Raw genomic sequence first — 14624 nt, 5'->3', positions numbered from 1 at the left:
AACATAAAAAAACAACAGGAATTGAGCATAGAGAGTATTTAAACTAATTCTAGGCTATTCTTTCTACCTGCTATTTAGATAATGGCAAACGCATAAACAGAGATAAGAGGCACTTATTGCTTCAGGACGCAGCGCAGGAATTCCATCTTCAACTCTTCAACACATTCTTCAACAACAGACAGTTCGCTCTCCAAGCTTAAAGCAATCTTTCATTACAGAGAAATTCAGGTATACACATCGAGTCTCTGGTGAAAATTATCAATTAACCAACCCTTAAAACTATACAGAGGGTGGTATATATAGAGAAAAACTCTCTGCAGAGTTCATTTATTACATCTTGACCTAATTAGGTCATAAAAAATGACTACTTGACCTAATCCTATCCTAAAATAAATACAAAGAATATCTCGGGCCGTGCTCAGGGCCGATGTGTCAAAACTGAATGAATGATGCTGTCCTCGGTGGCTTGCTGCGGTGTTTTCTGCAATAAACGGGTATGGGTCTCTGCGTCCTTGCTATCCTGGTGCTTTGAATGCCTTGACGGTGATTTGAAGGCAAGGATGGGCTGATGTTTATCGATTTGACTCTCTGGGGGCTTCATCAATGTTCAGGTGCCTTGAGCCCCTAAAAAATCATGACTGACTCTCTCTGGCATCTTTTCTTCCACTGATACTCTTTGACAAAATCTGGGCTGCTGATCTGATGTGCTGTGGGTCTAATCACCAGTAAATGGCCGCTGTTCGGCCTCTGTATCATCTGGAATTGTCTTCTGATCCTTTTGATATGCTCTGTGAAGAAAACGGATCATTTTTGCGCCTTTTCGGGCTTCCTGGGGCTGCATGGAGCGAAGATTCCTTAAAGATTCCCTGAAGATTCTCCATTTTGGCCCAAAAAATCCTGCGATGAGCGATATCGCTCATCAAAAACTGCCTCAGAATTCGATTCTGGGGCTCCGAAGTGCGATTTTTGCGCCTCTGCGCCCAAAAAGTGCTGATGACGTCAGCATTGTACGGCGGGTGACGTCATCATGGCGACGTGGCAGGATGACGTCAGCATGACGTCATCTCGTACGGTCGGTGACGTGGCAGGTACGGTGGCGGGGACATGTGGCAGTGACATGGCAGGAGGCCACGCAGGTGGGTGACTCATCAGGTGACTGGACAAGGGGTGACGTGGGCATGACTGTGCAGGGGGTGACATGGGCATGACATCACCAGGCGGGGCGGTAAGCGGTATGTGGCGCACCGCTTATGGGGAATGGTGGTTTTGGAGCGAGGGGCTCTGCCACAGCCCGACGCCTGACGCGTGTTAAAGGCTGGGCGCGTCGGGGATGAGGATGCCCGCCAGCCGTAGATCTGCGGGGCTGTGGATCGGACGGCTGGCGGCGGATGCGACGGGATAGGGGGTTAACGGGCGGGAATATTCGCAGGAATATTCCGAATTTAATATGCGCGGCAGATGGGTTATAAACTTAGGAGAATGGGTTTACGGGGTTAAATAAAGGCGCGGGTTAATATTTATGCGCAGGAACTTTGGGTTAGGGGCAGAATGTGGGTTTTTTGGGGATTTTAGGGTTAAGGGAGAGGTTACTAGCTGACCAGATGTCAAACCAGTTCCTCAATGACGCGGATGGGCTAAAAACAGTCCCAGATGGACTGAGATTTCCCGGACTTGGTAGAATTATGGCTATAATGCCAGGGAGGGGTATTTACATAGGGGGATTTATATATATGATTAAATAGGGGAAGGGGAAAAACTAATAGGGAGTTATATAATAAAGGTGATGAGAACAAGAGATATGTTAGTAAACTCCAGCCTGAGTACCTCCAACTGAAAAAACTGCCTCGGACCGAAAAATGGACTGCTTATCAAAATTGGAACACAGCATTGGCCTTTGGAGAAGCACAGTCCTATAAAGATTTTCTTTTGGCCATCTGTAGCAAATATGGAGCATTGCAGCATGCATAGCACGACATATTTGGCATGAAAAATGTGGATCATGAAAGATGATTAACTTGCTGCAGCAGGAGGCTAACATACATCACACACCACATTTACATTATTTTGGAAAGTGTACAAAGATTGTTTAGGAAAAGGGTTCCCACCCATGTTTTCATGTCTTGAACTCGACGACAATCCCTATTCGCCCCTGGTTGGAGCTCGTCGATCACCACGCCATCCATTTATCATTCACCACTCTAGTCAGAACATGCCTACACCTACCTTGCATGTCCTATCGACCCCAGGGAAATTCTCCCCAGAAGAATTATTTCGACTGCCGCCACTTGTATTACAACTCCAAGCTCAGGAAATTGCCCGTATCCATTCATACTATCAACTTTCATTATCATACCTTATTGACCCACCATATTATAATCATCTTTATATTGCACATTGATTCCCCAAATCAACGTACAAGGCCTATATAAAAACCCATGCAAGTGAGATGTAGTATTTCTATTATAAACAATGGAAATCAAGACACTACTAAAGGGGGGGGTGAATCGATAGTGTGATCAAATTATACAAGTTTTCACAAATTATATTTTCAATCACTTTAGCAATATTTCATGGATCAACAACATAACTCAATCATGATAAACATAATATTATAAGAACATGAGAAACATAAACACAAGACATCAATCTTCCTTTTATTACAAGTTGTAAATTTATTACATTAATTCCCCACAAGCTACCACTTGTAGGTTTATCAGCTGCTACTAAAAGAAACTTCTATCCTTGATGATTTATCACCTACCATTGAAAGGGATTAGTACAACTGCTTATTTACTAGTACTCACTAGAAGGGAGTCTTACCCCTACTCGTTTGTCAGTCTCTGCTGAAAGGGAATCTAGCCCCTACTCATTAACTAATACTCACTAGAAGTGAATCTTTCCCCTGCTCGTTTATTAGTCTCTATTGAAAGCGACTCTTGCCCCCAATCATTTACCAGTACCCACTCGAAGGAGCTCCAACCCCTAATATGCAAGCTACCACTTGTTGGTCTTATTGATTCCTTTTTCATCCATTTTCAAACTAGAACCAGGAGACCTCTTATCTCATAAACAAATAATGTTTTTCACTTGCAAATTCTCATCAAAGCCTTCAAACACCTTAAAAAATATTGGATTGTTGATGCAAACACCCTCAAAAATATTTTATTATTGATGCAAAACACCTTCAAAAATCTATGATTAATGGACACGTCACCAAACTATATGCACTAGTAACATCAACACCATCACCTTCAATAATCTTGGATTACTAAACAAATCCACACTACCTTCATCAATATTTCATTACTTAAAAAATACCCTTTCATATACGAAGATTGGTCTCTGAAACACCTTTATGGCATACCAAATTATGCATCACGTTACATAAATAGCTCTCATCCACATACGAACAATACCCCTCTACACTCTGCCACTCGAATTATGCTTTTAAAGAAATCCATACTGATATCTTTGGATTTAGTATTTGGTTAATTTGTTCTTTGATCTGCTGCATGATTTTTTAAGTCTTTTCTTATGTGTTTTTCACTCTAGTTTTCTAACTCTACTCATAATTTCTTCTTGAGATCCTCTCCAAGTCCTAGACATTTGATATTTCTGTTCTGAACTTGTTCTGTTATTTTTTCTGCTTATTTTAATTAATCTTGGTCTTTTACAGGTTTAACTATGGTTTGCTAAAGTTAGTAGACTCTATATTTGGCTTAACTTTCGAAAAATTCCTCTTGATAGGAAGTTCCACCAAAACTATCACTAAATTGGCTGTCGACCCATCCATGCAACTATCAGGCTTAATCCTGCTAAAATAGTTGCCAACTTGTTGAAATTTTGATGTTCTATGTTGTTACAGTCACTTAAATCTAGAACTTATTTATGTTGCAAAATAAGTTAAGTAATTGTAAATAGAACATAAACCATATGCACAATGAAAGATAACTAAGAACTCAATGAGGCACAAAGAAATTAGTTCAATGACCAGGGCGAAACCCATAAGGGGAAAACCCAACTTAGATTCTTCTTCTATTAGAAATCAATTATACAACAAAGATACAAACTACAATGAGAGAATGAAAAAGTTCACCCAAACTTGAAGAATATCTATGATAGAAGTAATCGATGCAAAAAATGAATCACTTTACCTCTCCAAGATCTTCTCTTACTCTCCAAGTCTCTCTCTCTCTCTCAATCTCCTTCAAGTCTCTCCAACTCTCTGTCAAGTTCAAATTCAAAATGCAAAATTAAATGAGGTGAAATGATATGAGGCACATATATCTATGAGTGGCAATGAATTATTGACATAAAGGAGGAGAAATACACATGCCTTGAGGAGGAGTTACATATGCCAAAATAGGATTGTGGTTTATGCCATTAAGGAAAGGAGTGTAAATTATGAATTTAAGAGAGAAGTGTAACTTATGGTGTAAGAGGAACCTTTTTATGATGAATCATTAAAGTGTGTAAGAGAGCGTAAGAGGTGTGTAAGAGTATTAGAGAGAGAGAGGATTGAATCCATTAAGAGCGAGATAGAGAGTAAGATATGCATTAATTGAGGGGAGTTACATATGACATGATTGAGAGACTTGAATTTCTTTTTAATAATAATAATAATATAATATAATATAATATAATATAATATAATATAATAATAATAATAATAATAATAATAATAATAATAATAATGATGATGATTAAGTCAAAATTGAACTATTAGGATTGATTGATGATCAAAAGGGATTTTTCATCAACAATGCTTGATTATCAATTGATGCAAGGTGATTTACTATTTTTGGAAAATCATACTTGATACTTTCTATTTTTAGAAATTCTATTTTGATAAATTCATCCTTGAGCTGTCAATTTCCAACACAACTCATCCTTCAATGCCAAGCCTCAAGTCCCTTCAACATGTTGTTGCCACTAAAAAACAATCACATTGCCAAATTTAGCTTCCCTGAGTCTTTTCTTTTTATAACAGATAATGCTACCAAATTCATCGAATTCACCTTAAGTCCCTTTCATTGACACCTCCCTACTTTCCTAGCACAGGATTGGGTGCCATGACCATTGGTTGGACCTTTTGGGTGCTAAGCCCATTTAAGGTTTGTTAGGGGGCTTATTTCCTTTGTTATTTGTTGCGCCCTTGGTTTTTCATATTCGCACAAAAACACCAGCTCTAATACCTTGAGCCCCTCTACCCGAAGATTTTAGTAAATTCTATTACCTAAATGGTTACGGGATCGCAAGAGGCATGACCTACCTGAACCACTACAACACACTTTTCCACTTTTACTCTCCATTGGCCCACTAATACTCCACAGATCGACCCACTTGGAAATACCCTGCTCCTATACATAGGTGCTCGTGACCTTTGATACCTGTTACTTATATGAAATTATTTCAGGCTCTTCACCTTCTAGTTATGTCCCACATTCTTTGTCTTCCTCTGCACCATTAATACCTCTGTTGAGTTGCATCTTGGATGCCCTAGTACCCATAGCTTTTTGGGAATTCATTTTCTAAAGAGTTACGGGCTTCATACCTTCTAGGTTTTCTTTAGTACTTTCTACACTCCGTGCGACCCTGATGCTCTTTTTAAATTAATAAATAGTTATGGGGTTCCGACCTCCAGGTTTTCCCACGAGGGTGACATCATGTTGATGTCATCCATGCTACATGTCAACCTTTGATAGGTCCAAATGTACTAAAAAATGGGCCTTTTGGGTACCCCAAACACCAAAATTGCTTGCCACATGTCCACCTCACAATGGGTGGTTACTGATGTCACATGTGACCAGTAATATGTTGTCACCTCTCTTTTCAGAGGAGAAAGAAAGGGCCCCTCGATCCTTGGTTTTGCAGGAAATTTCATTTGTAAATGGTTCTATGTGCAATGTGACCTACTACCTTTTCTAATGCTTAAAGCCCTCAATCCTGATGATTTCCAACATTTTAATTATAAAAACATTATAGGATTTCTGGGTTCTAGCCTGGCTCAGTGTGCTATACTCCTCCGCTATATGTTGGAAAAATATTTGTTTCGGGATATTGTCAATTGACGGAATTCTCTATTTTAATTTAATTTATAAACTCTTACAAGGTTCTGAACCTCCAGTGTATGGTCCACTACTCCTCCTATGTGCCTATTCACCTGATTTATCCTATGGGTATGGTCTGCCTATCACTTTCACTGTGCTAATCTGGAGCCCAAATGCCATGTTGCCTAGATTTTTTAAGAAATTACAATTAACAGAACCTTACAAGGGTCTATGGTTTTGGGGTTACAGGTTTCTGGGGTTATGGGCCTACTACCTTGGCTTATTGTTGTTTCGAGCTTCTAGCCTTCTGAGCTTCCGGGATTTTGACTTTTGTAGGCCCAACTTTGACTAACTCTATCTATCACACCAAGAGGCCATTTGTATACCTATATATATTTTTGGAAATCTCTTTCAGATTACTTTCTCGCTGAGTGGGTCCAATATAGTCTTTCAGCTCATCTACTACCTCAAAAATGGCTTCAAACTCTCTGTTATTATTTTCACCTTGAACCTTCTTTTGTGCCTAGAACTTACTCCATGAGAAATACATTTGACACCTATGCCACCTGTTTCCATCTATCGACAACATAGTTCCAACAATCTTCTTAATGAGCACCTTATTTCCACAATAATCTGCTCAATGGAGAACCATCAATGACAACATATTGACTTTAAAGTCTCTTTTCTTCCCTGCACCTTCACCATGTGTCTGTGCCGATCCTTGACCTCATATGCCATGCTCCTTTTCCATGCTTCTTTTCCACCTTTTTCATTACCATCAATGAAAACATATTTACAACAATCCCCCCCTTTACAATTAATATAAATACCAAGATCAAACAAAACATCATCTAGTGATTCACCAATGTTCAAGCAAAGATAAGCGTACTTCTCTTTCTTTATCTTTGATACTCTCCCCGTGTTTTTTCAAGGTATTTCTATTTCTTTGTATGAGTTTATTTAGCATATCTTTTTTTATCAATAATACTTCCCTCCCTTTTACATCAATGGAAAATATACTATCATGCTCACCTGCCAAACAATCTCCCTCTGTCTTCTGATCCCGTGGACCTGTCAACTACTTCTTCTTATGATGAAACCCTCATATACCTTTGATCTGATCTAAGAAGCTTCCTCTCTATCCTATGATGAATATTGAGTTAAAAGGAAAGGAGTAATTACTCCCAATCCCTTCCTCAAGTAGGAAAGTGGGATCTTTTTCTAAAACAATACATACTTGTGCAACTGAGAAATGAGAAATAGTTCTTGCTGGTCTGAGTCTCAATTGAATTACATTCATAATCTTGCCTACCTAAACACATACACCTAACCTTTAGCAACAAGAACAATCTTTCTTATGTGTGACACCATCAATTTTCAACTGATAAACAAGATAGTACAACACTTTTGACAACATAGAGAGACTCTTACTAATGCATGGTTAAAAACCTCACTTTTAATTCACCTAGCAGACATTTAATGACATTAGAGTCACCATTATATACTTGAACCATTATGAACATGTTGTAGTGGCTCCAACACCCTCCAAAATTTTGGCCTGTACTCAAATTTCGGAGCCTACTGTGGATCTTGTGATCAATCGTTCCTTAGTCACTTATTTGGTAAGATGATGATCTCAAGCTCCCCTCCTTGATCTTAAGAGTCTTTCACACTTTATCATAGACTGTATGTGTCATCTTTGGGCATGGGATTATCGTTTTTCATGCAAAGGGAAGTGTGTTTTTCTTCAAAGGGGAATCTCTGTGAAATGAATTGTTCTCATCACATAGACATGTCTCACACTCACTTCATGCACTCTTGTCACAAAGGTTGCTTCATCAAGCGAAGTACATTTTTATATGTTATGGATGATCTATGTTGTGTCACAAAGTGTTCAAGTGTGTGATCATAGTCAATTTCTATCACTATTCACATCATTTCCACTGATCCCACACTTAAAAATTTTGTCAATTTTTAAGATTTCGTCAAATTTTTAAGTTTTGTCAATTTTTAAGATTTTTTTTTTCTTTTTTAAATATGAAATGAACTTAGAAAATTTTTGTGATGGGACAAAATACTGATAAAATGATCATGTTCCAGATGTGGGTTGAGTGAGACCAGATGGATTCCCGCAGCAGAGGTGTTGCGGAAGAGGGGCCAAAGAGGCAGCTGCTAAGACAGAGAGGGTCCTATATGTAGTCCAAAGAAGCTTGGTGAGATTGACTCACCAGGTACCGATGATAGCCATAAAGGACCTACTTGAGGACATGCAGCGCTGCATGGTAGGAGTACCACGGGACTGGGTTCGCATACTTCGACGCATGGCCAATGCAGTAGTTAACTTCTTAGCCACTCATCCTGAGCTGGGTTGATAGATAGACTGGACATGATTATGGGCATTTAGTCCCGATTTTGTATATTATTTTTTGAACACTTTATGTACACACAGGCAGTTTTATGATATATATATATATATATATATATATATATATATATATATATATATATATATATATATATATATATATATCTATATATATATATATATATATATATATATATATATATATATATACAGTTCCAAATTTTTTATGTTTGTTTAATTTGATGAATGATTGATATGCCAATCTAATGCTTGATTAGCAATAGAATTCGCTAATGAATTTTCAGATCGTGGAATGTGCACATATGTAATATAAACAAATGATCGTTGCAACACCCTCACTCTAAAAAATTGGCAATATAAATAAGGATCCCGAACCCGATAAATGTTATTTAATTGTGACACTACCAGTTGTGAGTCAAGATACACTACCAACGAATCAATTCCATAAGAAATAACTTCGGATAGTAAATTAATAACAGTAGTATATTTGGCAATGTTATTTGAAGTAGGACCAATACATACTACCCTTGACACCATCAACTGATCAGATCGATAATAAATCACCCAAGCCGTGGAAGAAATATTCTAAGTGTGCCGACTAGCACCATCGGCGAATCCGAAATATACCAAGTCATCCATCAACACTTACCAAAGAAGATCAAACAAATGTCGATATCACAAAATGCCCGACAAAATATGTACAAAAATATTAAATATACAAAAAAACAATTTCTCACCCAAGAACTAAGCAAAATAATTCTTGAGGTGGAGCCCATTTCAGGGCTTCGCCAACTTGTTCCCTTCAAAATCAACTAATTCATAAGCCCATTTTCCCAAAACTCGTTTTACTACAAAGGGACCATACCACATAGACTTGAATTTACCCACCCCCTGTTGGGTGCTAATAGGTGTCTTTTAAAACTCCTAATTTCCTCACATTAATTATCAACCTAGGTAAGTCTTTTTGTTTCGAGAGTGTACACAATATTGGCAAGCCATAAATCCAGAGAGTAATGCTTTTTAAGTTGAACTATAAAACTTGATACAAGTGTAACTGGATGTAATCATAAATCTCAAGCTATAACTTTTAAAGGAAATAATACATCTAAGCATCAGGACTTAATCTCAAGCAAAACCATAATCAAATCTGAAGCAAGCAATTCAATTGAAAATAGCATCAACCAAGAGCATAGTAGCATTAACCAATCTCTTCTAGCTGATTCTATCTAAATCACACTCAATCTCAATTAAGCAATTCAAATGGAAATGATGTCAACCGAGAGTTCAGTAGCATTAACCAATCTCTTTCAGCTGATTCTATAATAACCACACTCTCATGTATGCCCTATTCTACAATGCTGTAAACGAAAGAAAATGAAATCAATGCTCTAATCCACGCCTGCCTGTGTAAAAATAACTCACGCTTATGCTAGAAATTAAACACTCTGTAATGAAATTAACACACGCTCTGCAATGAAATTAACACTCACAACCTACATAATTGACAGAATTGAAATGCAACCGGTAATGGAAATCCACAACACTGGTGTTAATCTAGATAGATCTCCCAGTTATGGTGGGCCCTTGCCACTTCTAGGAGGAAAGAACTTATAGTAACCGAAGAATTAAAAACCACTTAGGCTTAATCAACACATCTCATTCGATTCGATCTGCACGCGTCAAGGGAAATCAACAAACTCTTTCATTGAATGAAAATAATATAACATAGTCTACCTGTAATTCAACAGTGATTACATGTATATATCAAAATCTCTCCATTATCCCCTCTCCTCCTATCCTATCCTATCCTATCTCTAATGATCCGTCTTAATCCCCTTCTTTGATCTTTGTTCTCATTTAAATACACAGAGAGCAGAGAGAAGTTACAAAAGATATGATTACAAAATGATTCCCATAACAAAATTGGATTGTTCACAACAAATTGATCAGAAAGATCATATCTGAAATATCTTTCCATCAGCATGCAACAGGAACAGGTTGAATTTGGTATTGCAACTGAGATAATTTGGAAACCAGCTGCAACAGCGAATCTGAGAAAAACGTCTTCAGAGAACCTTCCATTTCTTTCAATACAAACTGAATTTGGGAAAATGTGCATCACGAAACTAATTTGGTCCGTTCTGAACAAAACCCATGTTTCGGATTTTCCAGATTCTTCTCCATTTGCCCAAAACGTCCAATGTAAAACTGTCACTTCTTATTCCAACGAATTTCTGAGTTGGAATATTTAATGATGAGTTGGAGATCAAATCTGCAATCTGGAAAATATCTTGGAGGCTAAAATGGTGAGTGATGTTACAACAAATTTATTAATAAACCATCATTGGTAAAATCATGCATAATAATAATCAATTTATTAAAAATAAAGGAGAAGAAATAATATTTATCCATAAGAGCATAAATAATTATAAAATGGAATTATATGATAAATCATGATAAATGATGTGATAAAGAATGGTAGAAATGGATGAAATAGGCGTTAAAGAGTGATAATAATAATGAAAAACTAGCGGCCCAACATACCCCCAAACTAAATATATTGCATGTCCTCATGCAACCCAAAGACTCTGTATTAGCCAAGCAATATTACAAAAATTGTTCATCCCAACTCATGAAATGGATGGAACAAATGAATTCTCCTCAAATAATGAATATTCAATTTTAGCAATGTTGATGAAGATGTAACAATTTTTACATTGACATTTAAATATATGTATATGAACTTGTAGCAAAATATGATATAAGCAACAACCAACTTCATTAACCATTTTCTCAAAAAACTACAAACCAGATTTTGTTGAAATTTTGCAAGTAAATTTCTACTATATTAATGCTTCTATGATCCAAAAATCAGATTGTCGTGGTGCACAGATAATGAGATATAAACAAAATGGTTGTAGGTGACAGTTCATGATTTCTAAAATTTGAAAAACTAACTTAACTTGAAATTTTCTGGGTTTGTGTGTTTTAATGATACCTCTTTGTTTTCCAGAAATCACAAGATATACGCAAATCAATGTCTGCACTGTATAAAAATGAAATTGTATGCCTTAAATGAGAAAGAAATTAGAAAACATCCATCGTGTGTAGCAATTCCTCCCCCAAACTGGAGAATTAGCATGCCCTCATGCAATGCTAGAAAACAAATTGAAGTGGTTGCTACCATCTGTTGAAATCTATGCTTGGTGTAAAACAACATGGAATAAGGGAGGTGTTGAGAATGAATAAGAAGATCAATGGATGATAAAGAATATTAATGGCATGGTCATAATAAATAAATAAATGAAAGGAACACTCCCCAAACTGAAAGAATCTATGTCTTTGAAAAATGGGAAGTGGTAAAGATGTAGAATGAATTATGATAAATAATGCTCAATGGATTTTCATGAAATTCTCCTCAATTTGTAATAAATTAGAAAATTATGCTATTTTACCTCAAGTTTTACCTCCGAAAAAAAATGTGGAATGACATGTATGGATTGGCATTTGCAGAAGCTGATGTAGGCTGAGTTGATGCTGAAAGTGATGCAAAAGATAGAATCCAGGCAAGCACATCATGTCTGAACAATTGTTCGCGTTCGCGAGTTTCTCAAGTCTCTTTTGTTAGTTGCAATAGTGTGGCCTTGCTGCAAATAGAGTTTCCCCCCATACTTGTTCTTCTCTTGTAAACAAATCACTATTTTGAATGCAAATTTCTTGAATCCAGAGTTTTAGTTTTGAAGAACAATAGATAAGCCTTATGCAAAAATACCAATAAGAAAAAACTTTTGTATAAATGCAATACTAATATTTTGTCAAATCAACAAGTTATGGAAGAGTGTAGTAATTATATCGCATGCTATCCCATAATGCATACCTTCCCCCTCTAATTGAAAAAGGGTGTTCATGACCATAAAGCATAGGAAAAGTGTTGTTTTGATGGCAAGGCAAGGGAATGAACAGTACGACAGTAAATAAAACAGAGTACACATATTAATGATAGGACGGCAAGAGGTATGGTTATAATGAGAGCAAAGTGTGTAAAGATAGTTATGAATAAGAGATAGGACACTCTGGATTGATGATAAGTTATGCGAAAAAGAAAAGAGCAACAATATGCCAAAAATATGCTTTGCTGACGGTATTCTAGCCGAAAATGATGCGATTGATCGGAAAACAATTTCTTATGCGTAAAGGTTCAAAATAGGGAAAAATTAAGAAAATAACTTCTCCGATAAAAAGAGAGAATAAGAAAAGGGTATTATAGTAATACTTTACGATAAGATATAACTTCAATACCATAAGCAGAGCCTCTGCTGCTAGCAGGTGTCCATAGCCTCGACAGGGTTGTTTTTTAACCCATATGAGCCAGGATCCTCAATTTATAAATGGAGAGTTCCAGTGTTGTTCTACAGAAGAGATCAGTGTGCTGGCGTGGTAACCAAATAACCACACTGCCATTCACTGGGATGTAGCAAAAGTGATCAGGCTGGCTCGTGATGAGACCTCCTGTTCCAAGGATATTTTGGCCATCCAATGGATCATAACCCTGGTGTAGTGGCCATAATGGGAATGTCACTTTATTACAACCTTATGAACATGGTAGGCTGACTCTTAATGAGACCCCCTGCCCTCCACCTGCAAACAAAATTTTTCTATTATTACACATTTTTATGATAAATAAAGGGAGGCTCAGTACTCCTTAAGAGCATGGATGGTGGAAGAAGTTGAAGAAGTCAATAGAAAAAAAATATACCCATAACCTCATTTATTACAGAAAGATAATATTATAGCCAGGAAGGGTAGAACCAACATGGTATTAAGATGATCAATCAATATCATGTACAACAGAGAATGATGCAGTAAAGTAGTATATCAATAATTGTGTCCATTTTCTTAAAAAGAATCTCTCATCCAGAATCTGTCCTGTTAAATATCATAACATGAATGATATTAACTCACTTCAATAGAATCCATAATTTGTGTCCTCATAAAAGTAGTGTACTTCATGCCATGAAAGGGAATCAGTAAAATGTGGTCGAGATGAACTAGGAATAATTCCATAAGAGGAAGGAGGTGTTATTCACAACACACAAAACTTCACAAGAAGAAAAAATGTTGTTTCGAAGAGGGAACAACAAAAATGCTCTAAAAGTGTTGTTCCCTAGAGGGAACAACAAAAACTCAAAAAACACTCAAAAAAGAGTTGTTCCCTAGAGGGAACAACAAAAACTCTAAAAGTGTTGTTCCCTTGAGGGAACAACAAAAAACACTCGAAAAAAAGTGTTGTTCCCTTAAGGGAATATCAAACTCCAAAAGTGATGTTCCCTGGAGGGAACAAAAAAAAAACACTCGAAAAAAGTGATGTTCCCTTTAGGGAACAACAGTTGTTTTCTAGAGGGAACAATAAAAAAAAACACTAGGAAAAAGTGTTGTTCCCTTTAGGGAACAACAAAAAATACTCGCAGAAAGTGTTGTTTCCTTGGAGGGAACAACAGTTGTTCCCTGTATGGAATAGTAAAAACACATGGAAAAAGTGTTTTTTCCTTTAAGGAATAACAGCTATTCCCTATAGGGAAGAACAAATCAACACACGGAAAAGTGTTGTTCCCTGTAGGGAACAACAAATCAACACATGAAAAAGTGTTGTTCCCTAGAGGGAATAGCCGTTGTTCCCTGTAGGGAACAACAAAGAAAAATACACGCGAAAGGTGATGTTCCCTGTAGGAAACAAAAAATAAAAACACACACAAAAAGTGTTGTTCCCTATAGGGAACAACAGTTGTTCCCTGTAGGGAATAGCAAAGAAAAACACACTCAAAAAAGTGTTGTTCCCTGTAGGGAACAACAAAGAAAAACACACGCAAAAAAGTGTTGTTCCCTATAGGGAACAACAACTGTTCCCTGTAGAGAACAACAAAGAAAACAGTGAGAGAAAAAAAAAAACATATACAAGAAATCATCCCAACTGCTCTAAAAAACAGAAGGGCAATGATACAGAAGAAAGAAAATTAATAGAAAAAACGGGAAAAAGCAATTGTATTTATAGAAAAATAGAGAAAAGTAATCATATTTACAGCAACAAACAAACAGAGAAAAACACATAAAACAATCATATTTACAATTTAAAAGGAAATAAATTTTTACAGAAATGAAGCTGTAGAAGGATTGCCTTCTGCAACTAGAAC

The sequence above is a fragment of the Pinus tabuliformis genome, chromosome 8, assembly GCF_031772625.1.
Source record: "Pinus tabuliformis cultivar Carrire ecotype Pingquan chromosome 8, CPIR1, whole genome shotgun sequence".
NCBI lineage: Eukaryota > Viridiplantae > Streptophyta > Pinopsida > Pinales > Pinaceae > Pinus > Pinus tabuliformis.
This window is presented reverse-complemented; position numbering follows the sequence as displayed.